Genomic DNA, 12,623 nt, shown 5'->3' on the forward strand with positions numbered 1-12,623 from the left:
AGTTTACAACAAGAAATTAGCCTGGGCATTCCCAGGGAGATTACAAGGTTGATAGCTACAGTTTGCATTGGGATCTGGGAAGGGTCGATACAGTTTGGTTAGATCATTTGATAAATTTCTTGAATAGTATGGTTTTCAGTTCTTTCCTCAATGTTTTGTAGTTGGGCGTCATGGTCAGCAGATTTGAGAGGTGGTGGTCTATTTTCGCTGCTTTGGTAGCTAGTAGACCATCATATATTTTTTTGCTTTGCATGCCCATGATTGGGGGTGGGTAAAGTGAGTTCTCCTTGGTCTGGATGTGTTTTTCCTGATTAGGCGGTTATTCAGATAATGTGTACATCACTGTGTACATCCAGTAGCACTACAGAAATTATTAGTAACATACATAGTAACATAGTAAATGATGGCAGATAAAGACCTGAACGGTCCATCCAGTCTGCCCATTAGTTATGCTCATTAAAAATACACAAATTAACAAGTAGAAGTAGTAATATCCATAAACTGGCCCTGTTTGTTAAATTTACAGAGGCCTTAATAAGAAAAGTATTAAATAAGTGGAAGGCATTCCAGCTTTTGAGCAGTGAAATGGAAGATATCTATGGAAAATGATATAGAAATCATTATATTATCGATATTGTGACAGAGCAGCTCCCGGTGGGTTCTAAAAGGTCAAGTTCTGTGGCTAGTGGATGGTTGATGGGAAGCCAATAAGTAACAGCTCCCTAAATTCATGGTAGGTGGCAGCCAGTACTGCTTCTCTCAACAGCAAGTCTATAAGGAGACTGGAAGTTCTGAAGAAAGCTGTGGTAATGTGGAATATCAGTGTGAATTACTAATTTTCATCAAGAGTTGCAAATGAGAGTATGAACCTTGACCTATAACTGAAGGATCAGGCAGCAACCAGAAATTGTATTTGTTTCCATCTGGGGAAACACTCTCTAGTTACTTTGCTATTCCTGGGCAGTAGCAGGAGATGTAGTAAGAGCCCAAGAACCCATCTTGACAGGTGAAGTTAATATCAGGCTGGATGGCCCAATAGGCAAGCAGGAAACTAGCAAATGAGAGGAGGGGGGGGGGAGAAGAGCTAGTGAGGGAAGCGTCAGGAAGCATTTTTTTTTTAAACTGAGGTTTCTCGTCCAGGGAAATGTGGTCATTGGCCAGAGCAGGTAGCGTGAGGTCAGAGTAGGCAGGTTATTTAAGCATGTTGCCTCCGAGTCACACATTCCATTTCCTGTTCCTCGGAGGCAGTTTACCCTCCTGCCCACCCTATAAAAAATAAAAAAGCAAGGAGGGGCAGAAATATATGGTAAGCTTGGTGGGGCTCAGTGTCATAGCGTAGTCACCTGAGCTACCGGGCAGTTTGCTCATTGGGGGATAAGCAATAATACTAAAGAATGTTCTATGGGTGGGAAATTATAGACCAATCAGTCTGACGTCGATGCTGGGCAAAATGGTGGCAAGTCAAATGCGCGCAAGACTATGAACTGGGCAAAATGGTAGAGACTATTATAAAAAACAAAATGACAGAATATATACTGTCCATAAGCATGGATTAGTAAGAGAAAACCAGCATGAATTTTGCTTCACCAATCTACTACATTTCTTTGAAGGGGTGAATGAACAAGTGGGTAAAAGGTAAGCCGGTTGATATTGTGTATTTGGATTTTCAAAAGTCATTTGACAAAGTACCTCATGAAAGACTCCTGAGGAAATTAGAAAGTCATGGGATAGGAGGTAATGTCCTGTTATGAAAACAGAGAGTAGGTTGAAATGGTCAATATTCTCATTGGAGAAGGGTAAATAGTGGGGTTCACCAGGGGTCTTTGCTGGGACCATTGCTTTTAAACATATTTATCAATGATCTAGAGATGGGAATAACTAGTAATTCAATTTTCTGATGCCACAAAGCTGTTCAAAGTTGTTAAATTGCAAGAGGACCTTTGGAGACTGGGCATCAAAATGGCAGATGACGTTTAATGTGAGCAAGTGCAAAGTGATGCTTGTGGGAAAGAGAAACCCAAAATATAGCCATGTGATGCAAAGTTCTATGTTGGAGTTACTGCCCAGGAAAAGGATCTAGATGTCATTGATGAGAATATGTTAAAAACCCTCAGCTCAACATGCAGCGGCGGCTAAGAAAGCAAATAGAATGTTAGGAATTATCAGGAAAGGAATTGAAAACATAGATGAAAATGTTATAATGCCCTTGTATCGCTCTGTGGTACAGCTACACCTGAAATACTGGTACAGCTCAGGGGTGATATGACAGAGGCCCATAAAATACTGAGTGGAGTGGAAAGGGTAGATGTGAATCGTTTGTTTACTCTTTCCAAAAATACTAGGATTAAGGGGTCATGCAATGAAGCTACTAAGGGCTCCTTTTACTAAGGTGCGCTAGCGATTTTAGCGCATGCAGCATTTTAGCACTCGCCAAACCTGCTCTACGCTTCTAGAACTAACGCCAACTCACGCGGCAATTTAGCGCGCGCTATTCCGTGTGTTAGGGCCCTAACGCACCTTTGTAAAAGGAGCCCTAAGTATTAGATTTAAAACAAACCGGAGAAAATATTTCTTCACATAACGTGTAATTAAACTCTGGAATTCATTGCCGGAGAATGTGGTGAAATCAGATAACTTAGCAGGGTTTAAAAAAGATTTGGATAAATTCCTAATAGGGAAGTCCATAGGCCATTATTGAGATGGCTTGGGGAAATCCACTGCTTATTGTTATGATAAACAGCATAAAATATTTTTTATTACTTGGGATCTAGCTAGATACTTGGGACCTGGGTTGGCCACTGAAATTTGGATGTCAGTCAGACCTTAAGGGGCTCATAATCAAAACCTAAACACGTCTAAAAACCCGCTCAAGTCGGCACTTGGATGACCTTAAAGATAGGTCCAAGTGCTGATAATCAAACCGAATTTCTGGACATATCGAGGAACTTTGTAGGCCTCTGAATCCTGCTGTGCACCCAGAGCTGAAAGGGGCATGTCTGGGGAAGTGGTTAGGGCGGGATGTGGGCCGACCTACACTTAGTTGTCCTGCAGGGATAATCAAATGTTTTATTAGACTTCCTGGATGAAATTTATACGTTGTCAGTTAGACAATGTAAAGAAGTATAAGTGCCAAAAATAACAAAAGTGACTAGATAACCACTGCAGAGACAAAGTAAAGACCCCTATACACTCCCCCCATGTTCACTGACCTCGTCGCATCCCCACAAAGTTCACAATAAAAACGTACATACCTGTCTCCAGAACATCAGCACCTGCTATAGGAAAGCCTAGTAGAGCTGCATAGAGGTGTCTTAAGTAACCTGGGGGGTGGGCTAGTGAACCATAGAGAGAAGGACCCAGGCCCACAAGCCAATGTAACCACTACATTTATGGTAGAAAATGTGAGGCCACCAAAAAAAACAACAACCCCCAAACCCTACTCTACTGCCATATAAGTGCCACCTGCAGCCATCAGGGCTATTGGGGTTGTAGACAGGTAGGTGTAGTGGGTTTGGGGGGGCTCACCATAACCTATAAGGGAGTTCTGGTGAGATATTTAGATGGCACTCTTTATGCAAAGTTCACAGCAGTGCCCTGTAAGATGCCCCACTGCTCTTAAGCCATGTCTGGGTGGCCAGTTCATCATAATTCTGGCCCCTCCCATGTCCAACTGGTCTTGTTCTAGGCATTTGGGACTTGGATGAATTTTTGGTTGAGAATGTGGTATAATGATAGACGTACTGGCAGTGTGGACGAACAATAGCCTGGACGTCCAGCTAGACAATTAAAAAATATATATATATTTTAGACGTACTTTTCGAGAATGGACATTTCCCCAACTGCCAACTTTGCGCGCCTAGCACCCTTCATCCAAATCGAACTTAGTTGTATGTTTCGATTATGCCCCTCCAAGGGTATAAAGAATAATCTATTGCTATAGCACATTGGGGTATTCTTGATCCCCATGAATGTTCTGTTGGGCATGATTGTTTCACTGTTTTGATTAATGACAATGTTTAACATGTTTGTTATGATTTCAGAGCAGAACAGAGTTGTAGTTAGGGGCTTAAGTAGCAGAACACTTTTTTTTTTTTTTTTAATCATTTTTATTAGAAAGGGTTCAACAAGATAACAGGAACAACATTGATACCAAAAGTGCAAGTACAAAAATGCAAATACAAACAGCAGGTTATAGACAAGAACTTCACCCCTGTAGAAGTCCACAGAGATGGTACAGTTACAGTAGTACATCAGAGGGAAACTAGCCTCTCCCGGCAGACTAAAACAAAGAAATATCTGATACAGAAGGACAAGATGCAGACAATTCCTGCCACACAAGTGACGGGAAAAGGTACAAAGCCCCCAAAATCCTCCCAGAGGGGGTAAATAGACACAGAAAGTCATCATCCCATGGTACCCTGTCGGCCCCTAGCAATTTAAAATATTATATTAGACAAAAAAAATAGCCAACTGAGTAACTCCCCACTACACTCCCCACTACACTGTCACTACACTCTCCACCAACCAACCCATACCAACAAGCACACCACAGCCACACACCGCAGTCAATCTCCCCCAGTCCCCCCCCCCCGATACCGCACAACCAAAGGTAGCTGCAGAAACACCTTCCATAAAGCTATATAGGCCAGCATCTCAGTATTTAAAGAGTGCTTATAATGACTAAGCTCAAAGCGAGCCAGATCCGACATCTGGCCCTGCCACCTATCCTGAGGTATAGCCCCCTCCTGCGTCCAGTGAAGCAAAATAGTTTGCTTGACTGCCAAGAGAGTCAAGTATATAAAGCGTCACTGAGGCTCTGATAGTCCCTGAGCTTCCAGCAAGGTTTGATCGCCCAAAAGCAACGTTTTATAATCCCACTCCAAATCTTTCTGCAAGGCCAGTTGAAGCTGCGCAAAAGACGTGTTCCACAAAGTAAGTTGGGGACATTCCAAGAAGGAGTGTAAAAGCGTCCCAGGGCTTCCCCCACATTTACTACACAATGCATCAGCCCACAGACCCATCCTAGCCCCCCGCTGCTTAGTAATATAGACTCTATGGAGAACTTTGAATTGGGTTTCCTGCCAAGCCGCGGATTTCACGAAGACCTGTAAAACGTGAAAAAACTCCCGGAAGGCTTACGATGTATAGGAAGTGGAAAGATCATGATTCCACTGGGCTCGCAGCAGAGACAGAAGGCCCTTAGAGTGAACAGTACTGGCCACCTTATACCAGACAGAGAGCGGACCCTTCGATGCAGGTATGCACAAAAGATAGTCATCCAGGGGCCCACACAACCACGCCGTCCCATGCTTCTGTGAAAGGCTGAAGAAATAATGCCGTGCTTGCAAATAAGCAAAAAAGTGATTGTTTGGTATAGCCCAAAGTTCCTTGAAATGCTCAAACGATGCGAAGGTGCCCAACCCGTCATCTAGCATCTCATAGAGGGTATGGGCCCCATGAGAAGCCTAAGTCACTAAGGGGCTGCATCCCAGACCTGATGGAAAAGCAGGGTTACCCATCAGCTGCACACTTTTTCATTTGGGGGGGCCCAAATGTTCAGCCCTAGCCCCAGCAAGATCCTGTGTCATGACCTCTCTCTCAATCTCCCGACTCTCCACCTACCTACCCTGGTCGCTGTGATTTTGGATCTTCCGGCAGCCGGCGTGCAGCTTCAATAAGCAGGCCTGCCCCGGAAGTCTTTATTCTACAGCGATGCTGTGTGCGGCTGCCTGAGGATTTAGGGTTACAGCGGCTGTGAGGAAGTGGGTGGGGGAGTAGAGCCATAACTGACTCTTCTGACAGCCAGTTTTTGGGGAGGCCATGGCCCCTGTGACTTCCCCCGTTCTGACGCCTATGGTTAGGGGAGTTTCCTCATACCCTTCCTTCACATGTGTTTCTATATGAGGCTATTGCCTGCTTTGGTACAAACTGAGGGGGCAACAGAGCCCTCTGGTGAGGGAGGAGGGATTCAAAGGCTGGAGTGGACTGGAGTGTGAACACTGGGATATTACCCGTCCATCCAGAATGACACGCCTGTCTCATGGAAAAGATATTAGCAAGATAAGAACCTAATCTCCTTATACTGAGTAAGAGGGGGTATTACAGAATACAGCTGAGTAATAACTACAGAGTAAAAGAAAGTATTACAGCGTACCACTGGGACAGAAAGGGAAAAATGCTTGAGTACCTGAATAAACTCATATAAACCATTCTGAGTTCCCCTGAGAGAACGGTATAGAAAATTGAATGAATGATTGAATAAATAAAGTTAGCTGTTGAAACTGTTGTAATTTATGGTTAATTTGTATTTAATAAACACATGGTCTAATTTCTTCCAACAAGTTGTCTGACTTTTATATTGGCAAGGGCTGACTGGATAGCCGAGGAAGGGTGAGTGTGGTGGGGAGGGGTATATACCCTATTGGGCCATTCCAAGTCCAAGAGTTAGTGCTGGTGGTGGGGTTAGGGGGTTACAGGACAGGACCCCTCTCTCCTTACCTATCCTCCCCATGGAATCCTGTCTAACTTTCTGCAAAGAAACTGCAGCTTTGAAAAGAGGACAAGAGCTCATTTTACCCTTAGAAAGCCAACAGCTTTAATCATGGAGAAAGGTCACATTTCTCCCAAACTCTAAGGAAGTGGACCCAAGGGATTTCAGGGCTTCCTGATCCTGTTTAATTATCTGGTGCCTGCCTGAATTGTATAGCTGTCTTAATGCTCTAAAAACAAATCTGTCTAAAGTTCAAGAGTAGGTTATAAAAAATGCTAATTATAACCCCTGTTAGGAAAATGAGGAAAAGATGGGCCAAATGCCAGCATGCCCTTGCAGGATGTTGGGACACTAGCTTTGGGGTTTTACACACGTTAGGAGACTAACAAGAGACTCCTTCCAGGCCCGGCCCAGCCAATAGGCAGAACTAGGTAGCTACTTAGGGCAACAGCTGCTTGGAAGGGGGGGGGCTAAAGAGGAGCTACAGTCCAAGCAAAGCAACAGATCTTGACAACTAGAGAAACGCAAACAACAGTAGGGAGGATGAGCAATTTTCACAAAACCATTTATCCAGATTATTCTGGGAGGGGTGATGATGATAGTGGGGCAGGTGGAGAAGGCAAGAAGTCTAAAAATGAATGAGGGAAGGGCCCCAGGTAGATGCTAGACTGAATATTTGCCTCGGATGCTTAACACCTCATACAAAAGAGAGGGCTGGAAATGCAGGTCAGTGCAAAATGTGTTCTGGGAATTAGTAACCTCTTAGACCGGACTGATCATCTCAGCACTTCTTGCAGCCTACTGTCTCAGGCCAATTACATAGTTACCTATAATGACTGGGGAGTGTATAATTATTTAAATGAAAGAGAGGTAACAAATGTCCACATGAGATGGAACATTTTGTAAAAATACCATGAAAATAAAGCAAATTCAATTTCATAAGAACATAAGAATAGCCTTACTGGATCCATCAAGCCCAGTAGCCCATTCTCACGGTGGCCAATCCCAGTCACTAGTACCTGGCCAAAACCCAAAGGGTAGCAACAAACAAAATCCTTTCTGGAGAACTATTGTTGAAAGAGGAGCTTAGTGGAGTCTGAAGCACCCTATATTCCCTGAATAGATCTTACCTCATCAGGACCTAAGCCAGAGGACAGCTGAAGGATAAGGTGCAAACTTATAAACCTCACCTTTTCAATGGGTCACAGCTAGAGGTCTGCACGGGAACGGGGATCGCGGGAATCCTCCCTAACCCACGGGACTCCCACCGGGACCCCCCTCTGGCCCACGGGACTCCCATGGGGATGGAAGGCTTTGGAAGCAGGGTTCATTCATATAATATAATGGACACGTCAGCCTTAGTAAAAGAGGGGGTTTATAAGTTAATTACCTGAACAGAAAACAAAAAAGGGTTCCACCAAAGAGATTCCACAAGGAAAACAGTAGCGCAAACACAAAAGAAACTGTGGAATTGATGAGCCTGTAAGAAGTAATGGCTGCTTTTTATGGGGACGGGCGGGGATGGAGGTAATTCTTTGCGGGGACAGGTGGGGACGGAGAGGTTCCTGACGGGGAAAGGTGGGGACGGAGAGGATCCTGGTGGGGACGGGCGGGGATGGGTGGGATTTCTGTCCCCGCGCAACTCCCTAGTCACAGCTCCTCATTCATGGAATTTGCTAGTCACAGGTCTTAAACAGAATTAGATTTGCAAACATGGCTTAATCTGCGTTGTGGTGCAACTGTTTATTTGCTGCTGTTAAAGTATATTATTGAATGTTTGATTGCTATACACCACTTTGATACAGAAATGTAATAAATAAAAATGATATACAAACTGTACACATTTATCCCCTCCCCTTTAGAAATGAGTCCTTTATTTTCTTCCCCCATTCCCCTCCCATTCCTTTTAACCATCACATCCATTTTTACTTCTTTGCTCCCCATTTGGTGCCATATACTTCTCACCTAAAAATTGGGGAGTGACCTGGACACAATTCCTCAAGTTTCAAAGCTATGCAACACTGCTGTTCAGCTTTTGTATAAGTTGTTGTTTGTTTGGGTTTTTTTACCTTAAGGACAGTATTATTCAGATGTTGTATGGGATGTCATATGTTTTATGCTTCTTGTTTCTGGATCATTAATAAGATATTTCTTTTAAAAAGCAATGAGCTGAATTGTGTGCTCGCTACATTAAGATGTCAGTGAGAGAAATCTCATCAGGGACAAGACGGGCCAGCCCTTCGTTGCACAGATGCTGCTAAGATGCATTGTGGGACTTCAGTTCTGTTCCAAAACTATAGGACAGGAAGTAAATTTTCAACCACACCTCTGCCACATAACTTCAAATGGATAGAAACATAGAATATGATGGCAGAAAAGGGCCTTCAGCCCAACAAGTCTGCCCACTCAAATAACCCTCCCCTCTAAGTTCTTCTTTGAAGTGAGCCCACGTGTTGATCCCTCAAGTACCTGAAGTGGAAGATCATATACTGCACTGTTCATTTAAACTTATGCAGATTTTCAGAGATCCTACTATCTGTACTTTAGGATTATCCATTTAAGTTATAGAGTGAGCAGCTAAGTACCATCACTTGTCAGATAACTTATAGGCCTATCCCTTGCACTACACTTCTCCCTCCGAATTCACGGTTTCAGTATCCGCGGATTCGGTTATTTGTGATTTTTTTATTTTCATTTTTTGGCTATTTTTAAGCCATCCAGCCTCCCCGGAGCCTTACCTGGTGGTCTAGCAGTGAAGTGGGGCAGGAGTGAGACTGCAACAGGAACTCATGGCAGCCACTCTGATGACGGCTCTGCACAGGGCAGACGCATAGGAAGATCGCTCCTGCCCCGCTTCACCGTTAGACCACCAGGTAAGGTTCCGGGGACGCAGGAGGGAGGCGGGGGTGGGTCAGAGCCGGCCGAGAAGTTATTCGCGAATTTTCACACTTTGCGGTCCGGCTCTGCACCTAACCCCCACGAATACCGAGGGAGAAGTAAACAAATTCAAAATCAAAACAGGTAACTTCTGATGTTTATCTGTGGGCTTCTCATCCCTCTCCTGAGGATGCACCTGGCCATTCAAGATTACAGGACTACCATAATGAATAGGGGTGATATAAAATGCCATACAATAGGTCTTCAATATATGCAAATTTATCTCATGCATATGGGCTGTAATAGTAAATCCTGAATGGCTAGGTGTGTCTCCCAGAGAGGATTAAGAAGCTCCAGTGTGGCAATTTAAACAGCCAACGTTATGCATATCACTTAGGGCTCCTTTTACTAAGCTGCCTCCTTTGAGCTGGCGTTAGTTTTTACATGTAGCGCGGGGGGTAGCTCGCACTAATCTGCACTGCGCGCTAAAAACACTACCGCAGCTTAGTAAAAGGAGCCCTTAAATGCTTCCAAATATTGACCTGAAAATGTATTTGGCGGTATTTTAAAAAGTTTCTCAAACCAGTCTTTCTCGTACATAACCTCTACGAATCTATTTTTTTTCAAGATATTCTCCACATGACAGAGATGTACACTGAGCGCCTTAACTGTATGCAAATCAATCTCATGCATATTAATTGTGACTAAAGCTAGGGGGTACTGGAAGCACTGCTTTAAAGGGAAGCCCTGGACATTTCTTAGTCTGACTAGGGCAGAACTGTCTGAATGCGTAAGGGGGGAATTCATCAAGCAGTATTATGATCTTATGAACCTTAACACACATTAAGGAACTTAGCAGAGTGTGGCATAGTGGTTAGCGCTACAGCCTCAGCTCCCTGAGGTTGTGGGTTCAAACCCCACGCTGCTCCTTGTGACCCTGGGCAAGTTACTTAATCCTCCACTGCCCCAGGTACATTAGAGAGACTGTGAGCCCACCAGGACGAATAGGGAAAATGCTTGAGTGCCTAATTTGTAAGCTGGGAGGACAGGCTGAAAAAAATCTAATAAATAAAGCATATGCTAAAAGTCCATAGGTATAGATTGGATATTTAGCATGTGCTAATTCTTTTAATGCACTTTAAGCCCATAATGTCACTTGATGAATTCCCCCTTAAATGTTTTTGGGGTTTTTTTTCCATTCCTTCAGAACATATTTCTTTCTTTTCATTGGCAAGTAATGGTGACAGGTCTGCGCCATCTTTGCATACACAGACTGACAGATGAAAATTCTGTGAAACCTTACTCTAGTGAAACGGTTCCTCCTTGGGTAGGTGGGTGGAGGGACAGATGTTGTGTCCTCAGCTGCCAAAACCTGATGTGCATCTTTCTGTTGTGTTTGGATGTGTTTGAATCATGTGAGGAGAAACTCTTGCCCAAACCTGGGTCAAGTCGTGTCATGGTTTTGAGGCTGAGGTCTGACTCTTCCTTAAAATTCAGCAAGTTATAAAGAATTCAGAGGATTGACCCAATGGAAATACTGCAGCCTGCCCTACGTAAGAAATTGATTCCTGGATCGGATCTTCTGTTCCCCCCCACACCAGCCATACTACAGAGGCAAGCATTCACAGCCCCCTCCTCTCCCCACAACATGGGGGAGGCAGACCCAGTCATGGTGTAATTACAATGGTGGCAAATCAAATGCACATGGACAATTGCGCGAAGACAACTCAGCGCTACGACAATTGCACTACTACTGGTCAGGATCTAAGACCAAAGCTGTGAATGAAGGCTCGGGGCACAAGATCCAGCTGAGATGGAAACCCTAAGGAGCAGGAGGATTTAGATCTGCATTCAAGAGGAAACCACTGGCCAAATGTCTTGAGTTAGTTTGTTCCCTCTAAGCTGAGCAGGTGTCCTCCAGCTGCATTGCTACCACTAGGGGGTGGAATATTTTCAGTCGCTAAGGACAGGTATGTTCCCTGGAGTCCTGCAGAACTTGCCTGTCCCTCACAATTGAAAAATGTGACAGTAAAACAGCACCCTCTATTGGTGAGACTGTGGGTGGAGGACTCCTGCTCAGCTTAGAGGGAACAGCCTGGGAGAGGGAAGATATGATACAAATGCTTAAATACCTCCATGGTATAAATGCACAGGAGCTGAGTTTCTTTCAATTGAAAGGAAGTTCTGGAATGAGGGGGCATAAAATGAAGGTGAAAGGGGCAGACAGGAGTAATCCAGGGAAATACTCCTTCATGGAAAGGGTGATGACGTGCATGGTAGAGCTGAAGACTGCATGTAAGTTCAAAAAAGCTTGGGACAAGTACATAGGATCTCTAAGGGATGGAGGGGCAGATTGGATAGCCATGTGGTCTTTATCTGCCTTCAATTTTTCTCTATGAAAAAGAGCAAAGTCCAGCTTCCCCTCTATACAGATGGATAATACATTCACATTCATACTTATAAGATCATTCTAGAAGGGAGAGGATAAATGAGGACAGCCATAAACATTTGATGTTGGGCTGCTTGCGAAGTGTCCCTTGACTTGTGCCTTTTACCTCTGGCAATGGTTTTCAGGTTAATGGTGGATTTTGATCCCATTCTGGATATATGCAAACCTGATCCCTAGGTATAAATATTATTTAGATTTATGACAAAAGCCACTCGAAGAGAAGTACAACAACATGAAAACTAATTATGTACACTTACAATCATATTAAGAACACCAACCAGCCATAAAGCAGAAAACTCACTTCAACAGACACCCTTCGGCGAAAGGAAGTCATGTCAACCTTCTATCACCCTCTGCACCCTTCATGGGCAACCTTAAAACCAGTCCTGGAGCACAGTGTCTCCCCATTATCAACTGCCCTGGGACATGAACCTGTCACCTCACTGTGAATAGAAATATGGGGCAGAGGAATGGAGATTTGTGTATTTATTGTGCTTAAAAGTTGAAGATGAGGTATGCCATGTAAACTTATGGACACATGACCATCAGAAGTTATAGAATGCTTCAAGATTCCCCCTAAGAGACACATTCACAGCCAACACAACCACAGCACCAGAAATGTCATCTTGTCTTGGATTGATAGAAACGATAAACCGTAGAGCAGAAAGGAATTTCTGGTGAAATGTTTTCATATTCTTTCTATCTTAGACACTATATAAGAACATAAGAGTTGCCATACTGGGACAGACTGAAGGTCGATCAACCCCATTATCCTGTTTCCAACAGTGGCCAACCCAGGTCACAAGT

Source organism: Geotrypetes seraphini, chromosome 10 (genome assembly GCF_902459505.1).
Source record: "Geotrypetes seraphini chromosome 10, aGeoSer1.1, whole genome shotgun sequence".
NCBI lineage: Eukaryota > Metazoa > Chordata > Amphibia > Gymnophiona > Dermophiidae > Geotrypetes > Geotrypetes seraphini.